We start from the raw sequence: 6109 nt of genomic DNA on the forward strand, positions 1-6109 counted from the left end.
ACCGGACGGTTTTTCGGACCCGGGAAAAAACACAGCCGGTTTTACAAATTTGTGCACATTTTCAAATCTCCTTGGATATTATGTCGTAAATTCTAACCCTCAAAGATTTTGTAAGAGAAACTTGAAATGCTTTCCAAGGATGGCCATGGGGTACGACAAAATGACGTCCATATATCTTTAATGATTTCTTTTGGAAAGACGACGACAATGCAACACGGCACTCAAGTTAGTAACTTAACGTTATATCAACAGCGCCGCATACAAAGATAAGTACAGACAGAAAGTAAAAGGTAGTATGTTACCTCTCCGACCGAAGTCAGGTTCCCATTTCTACACCTGGGTGAAGTAAAGTGTAATGAAGTGCCTTTCCCAAGGGCACAACTACGGGGGCACGACGGGTGTCGAACTCGGGACCGTCAGGTTCCGAGCCCAACACTCTACCAGTCATGCCTCACACGACGCCCATATTTGGCGTCGATTGCATGTCATCACCAACGAGAAAAGGGCGGGAAAGGAAAAATTAAAGCAGATGTTCGGATGAGTGGTTGTGAGAGGAGCCAGACAGTCAAAAATCTTCACCATCTTCCACCCAAACATCTGCTTGGAGATTGAGAAAAAACGAATCAATTAGTGACTCAGCACAAAGTCAAAGTCAATGTCAATGTCAATGTAACACAAAGGCATCCCGCCCTTAATAGACACATATATCTTCCACACGCGCGCCATTGTGTCCGCCATTGTGTGACGTCAGCGCTCAGTGCCCTTGGATTTCACGGAGTTACCGGCACAATGTTTATCATTCGATGTACTGCTTGATTCTATGAAACGTTACTGTTTATACCTTAGAAGCAACAGTGTACATGACACGCTAGACTCAACATATGCATGTTGTACTATTTCATTGTGTCATACAGATGTCTTTTATATGTACTGTATATGTACTTCCAACTCTTGGAAGACAGGGAATACTAGTAACGTACGCAAAACCGGATAGTAATGTGAGTGTGAGTGTAAGTAGTTGTTTTAGACCTTACGAAAGTCGCTGTACTTTTGTTGCGTCTATAAAGATTTCTCAGTATGTAAATGTTCAGCTGTATAAGTATGTGTGTTCGATGGCACCCAAAATCAGTATTACTGCCTGGGATGCCTTCTGCATTGCTTTGATCTAATTCTAGATAAAATGAAATAAGAATAAATTGTTGTATAGAAATGTCTTACATATTATCTCCAAGCAGATGTAAGAATTCGGCTCAATCTCAGTGTTTTTTCCCTGTTCTTGCAGCATTTAGCACTCTTTTGTTCATTAGTGATGTTCTCCTATGGGTAACGAAACTTTGACGTGCATTTGCCCTTTTCCGTCTTTTTTTACTCCTAGCACACTTTTGCTGGCCCTTTCTTTTTGTACTGGGGCGCTTGAACTGCCAGCCCGTAGACGTACAAGTATAGGAAGACCCTGTAAAACTTATTATGTACATCAGCTTTGCGAACACGCTTGCTGTTCCGTGGTCTGCCCAAGGCTATATATAGAGGATAGGGATGGATGGAGGGAGCCGGAGAGAGTCAGCTTCATCCGTGCAAACAGCACGATCAGATGATGATAATGATGATGTTCGTTAAAAAGTGGACTACTAGAAAATAAAGAGTTTCAAAACAGACGGTGGGCTAGACCGTGATTGGAGTTTGTCTTGCGAAGAGGATCAGCTGGTCTAGTCCGGAAAAACCACCATGAAATATAATGACAATCATTTCTCACATTCCTTGGATGCAAACCCCATGACGACTTTAAAAATTGTACAGTTTCGCTATAAATCAAATCACATAAACGCAACAGCGTCTATATTGTTTATGAGCTACTGATATTGCTCAGTGTCTTTTCTGTGAACAATCATCAATGATTGTTGCCAAACAATCAAGCCTTTAGGAACATCGCACTTTTGAAAAGGCACGAATGGACCATGTCACATATGGGTTTTCGGCATCTTCCTCTGCTTCCAAAAAAAGTCAAACCCAACCTGTTCAGAAATAGCCAACACTGGTATTCGAGTGGTCTCTTTTTACAATGATATGACTATCCATTGTCACATGTATGTTCCCAATGTTTCTACTGTGTACTTGCAATTAGCCTCCGAGCATAAACTTGCAAGTAAACTTTCATATTATGAAGACTGTGAGGTTGCTGTCTCATCAGTAGCACAATACTGTCTACCAGTTCTAGCAAACATGTCTGAGTGAAAGCTCCTAGTATTACAGAACAGAGCCTGCAGATTGTTGTCGATATACCCACTAGAAACGAATGCATCTAGATTGGCCCATGGTGAGAGAAAGATTCGTGATCAGTACATTGGGTTTTTTTTAGAATACAGTCATTTATAAACGATACAGTTTCATCGTTCCCGTGCATTCAACGCACACATATTTAACTAGACTATCCGATCCTACAGTTTCAGACTATCCAAGCCAAAAACAGCGACTTCATAAAGTGTATAATAAATGTCTGAGAGAGAGAGAAGCGACTGTATATAGTGTATAATAAATGTCGGAGCGAACTACTTTCCGGATGGTACCCAGGCTAGGAAAGACTGAAGTATCGCAATAACCTTCGGAATAAAGGAAGAAGTTCTGAGAATCGCCCACCTCCAAAACTCGCGTATCAGAAAACGACTGTTATTTCCGAAATGCATCTCGACGCACTACAGACCTTCATTCCGAAAAGTATGAAAATCTCCTACTTCCTTAGCAAAACTGAAGGAACCTAGCAAGTTAATATAAAGGCTTGAAAAATGAGTCATTCAAAAGAAATCACCCCCGTGCAAGTTTTTCTACACACGTACTTTGCACTGCCTAAACACGATGCAAGTACAAATATAGTCTTGTAGGAAGACGTTTCTTTCAAGTCAAGACCTTTTCCGGTCAAGAACAAATCATGGACTTCCTCTTTAGTGAGAACGCCGGAAAGAGAAAGAGTAAAACGCGGGAAACTGGTTAAGATACGTACCTTTCATCAAGGACAAATCACGGACTTCCTCTTTAGTCAAAAACGAAAGAGTAAAACGCGGAAAGCTGGTTTAGATACGTACCTTTCATGTTCGGAGCGTTTCCGTCTCTCCAGGAACGTTTTGATTCAAGTCAGGATAACGGTTACTAACCGTGCAAGGCTCGAAATACTTTTTTTGCATACCTGCACTGGTGCTGGTAACATTGAAAGTTACCTGCACCTGACAAATTTTACCTGCACCACTATGAATTTAGAAAGTATGGATCATACTAAAATTTTTCAAAAACATTTGCAATTTTTTTTTTCTTTTATACTTTATATGTGGCTATAGTCAATGCAGCTGATAACAATCCATATACACCTACATCATAGAGCATTTATGTATAAAACCCAGTACATGTCCCAGTGCAGGTTAGGTGCAGGTAGACACCAGAAATACCTGCACAGCTCCAGTTTTACCTGCACTAACCTGCATATGCAGGTGGTATTTCGAGCCCTGCAACGTCAACGTCAAGGGCAGCAGGTGCACGCGTGGGCCGTTCACCTTGTATTTCCGGTATCAGGAGAAAGACGCAAGAAGTGTGTAAAGGATAAAACCTATAGTGAGTGAAAGAGCCTAGGATAAAGTACTTTTATCGTTAAAATGTCAGCCGGTTTGTCTGGGCGTAGGTTGTTGTTGGGAAAATAAGCTATGGGGGGCACTGAGCTGGTAACGTGAATGTCACACTGATGGACGAAAGGAGGGTGGATTTGCTATTTCGGTGTCTCTGTTGTTGGCGGCTAGGGGGTGAGAGGAGTCGCAGAATGTTATTTGAGGCAAAGTTGATCATGATTTGGTTGGCCTTTTATCAACTGAACTATGCTCCCAATAACATATCACCTCATTTTTTTATGACTCGGGTTGTCGTTCTTTATGAGATTCGGCCGCTGGGTCTCAGGCTTAAAGCTAAACAAAAAGGAAAATCACGAGAGCTGTATACTTTTTTGTAGCCTGGTTACCAAACCCCAGCCCGATCTCAAGTATCTATCGTGCCCAACACGAAAGATATCTGAGGTTGGGGTATGGTATCCAGGCTAACTTCTTTGTGGCGTTGTCTCAAACCAAGGCAATGAGCACATCTCAGCCGACTGCAGTATGGCATTCAATTTTTTTCAATGAAAGAAGACAATTTTTGATTGTAAATTCATTTACGATGCAACAAGAGTCAGAAAAATGACAAGAAGGCCAACTTTGGCGGACACTAGCTAGATATCTGACTTAGAGAGTTGTCTCTTCGGTTTTATGTTGTCTTCGCGTAAAACTAGGAGTAAAGATCGTCGCCAACGAGTGCTGCCGTATGCAGACGCGTGCGATTTTCATCAAGTACGGGGCAGCCCGTCGGCAAGGCGTACGTTCTTTTCGTCACAGGGCAAAATAATGTTGTGTAATACCTCCTAATTAAAAAAAAAACTTACTAAACTGGAGTTAGAGAGATGGCGATATCCATAAAAGGTACTAGAGACAAAAAGTACTTCGCACAGTACGAATTGGCCAGTACGGGGATCGAACCCGCGACATTCGCGTTATTAGCAAGACGCTCTAACCAACTGAGCTAACCGGCCAGACGAAATGCAGCCGGTAATTACGTTAATAGGTTAATTACGTTAATTAAGGGTAAAGACTGTTGCCGACAAATGCTGTTGTTCTATACTTCAGTTGTATGCAGAGGCGCAATGAAACATGTCGTACGATTCTTGTCGTGCAATATTCAGCAAGATTGGGACGGGTCGGCTCGTCGGCAAGGCATACGACGTCCTTTTCCTCAAAGAGCAGAATAATGCTGTATGACACATTTTTATTTTCACCAAAGCAACACTTACTAAACTGGTTAAGAGTTAGAGAGATTGCACTATCCAAAAGTAAAAGGTATTAGAGACAAAAAGTAATGCTGTATGACACATTTTTATTTTCACCAAAGCAACACTTACTAAACTGGTTAAGAGTTAGAGAGATAGCACTTTCCAAAAGTAAAAGGTATTAGAGACAAAAAGTACTGTTTGTAGTACGAATTGGCCAGTACGGGGATCGAACCCGCGACATTCGCGTTATTAGCACGACGCTCTAACCAACTGAGCTAACCGGCCAGATGAATCAGATCTCTTAATTAAGTCAATAGGATAATTACGTTAATTACGGGTAAAGCGGATTGTTGCCGACAAATGCTGTTTATACTTCTGTTGTATGCAGAGGTGCCATCAAACATGTTACACAATTCTTGTCGTACAATTTTCAGCAAGGTTGGGACGGCCGGTGGGACCGTCAACAAGTTTGTGCGACGTGTTTTTTCGTCACAAGGCAGAAGAATGATACGATGTGGCTTCGTGTGTGGCGCGCGTAACTGGTAGAACGCTCGCGGCTTGAGGTCCCGAGTTCAGTACTCGTCGTGCCCCTGACGTTCTATCCTTGGGAAACGAACTTTGCACGACCTTCCTCACTTCCCCCAGGTGTAAAAATGGGTACCTGACTTCGGACGGGGCGGTAAAAAGAATGCCTTTACCTTCTGTCTGTACGGTGTATGTGACACTGTTCATATATTATAATAAGTTACTAAACTTAAGCTTGAGTGCAGTGCCTCATTGTCCTCGTCTGTCCTAAAGCAAATACATGTACATAAGCATGTAGGTGTACAGGTAAAATATGTTGCGCGAGACATCCACCACTGCCCCAAGAATATGTAATCAATTTGCTGTCGTGAACCTATCTAAGGGCGCGTCACATTTGTTGTACGACCGTCATACGATGGCAAACTGGATTCTTGAGACAGTCGTAAATGTATCGTGCGATCTTGGGACAGTCTTACATGAGTCTTACATGAGTCGTACGAAATTCAGCTGTCTTTTTGCCTCAAACGCAGTCTTAGATCCCTTTCAGTGATTGGTTCTGTCACAGTCTACTTGAAAATTCTACGACTAATGTAACCTCGTCCTTTATACCCCTGTCACATTTGGCGAAAATCGATCGGACGACGATTTTACAGCGATCGCCCGAGCCTCGCTTATAATAATAACTTGATTGCACAACAATTGTACAAGGTGCAAAGAATGGCTTATATGTATATGTGACAGGGACGGTTT

At 42.2% G+C, this 6109-nt stretch overlaps 2 non-coding genes across 2 annotated transcripts; both read right to left on the minus strand.

The window, feature by feature from the left end:
* Window positions 1–4523: 4523 nt before the first annotated feature.
* On the minus strand, window positions 4524–4597 carry Trnai-aau. Its single transcript has one exon. It is a non-coding gene; the product is annotated as a tRNA-Ile (tRNA).
* Window positions 4598–5045: 448 nt separating this feature from the next.
* On the minus strand, window positions 5046–5119 carry Trnai-aau. The gene has a single exon. It is a non-coding gene; the product is annotated as a tRNA-Ile (tRNA).
* Between the last annotated feature and the right edge of the window lie 990 nt (window positions 5120–6109).

The sequence above is a fragment of the Branchiostoma floridae genome, chromosome 10 (assembly GCF_000003815.2).
Source record: "Branchiostoma floridae strain S238N-H82 chromosome 10, Bfl_VNyyK, whole genome shotgun sequence".
NCBI classification, from domain to species: Eukaryota; Metazoa; Chordata; class Leptocardii; order Amphioxiformes; family Branchiostomatidae; genus Branchiostoma; species Branchiostoma floridae.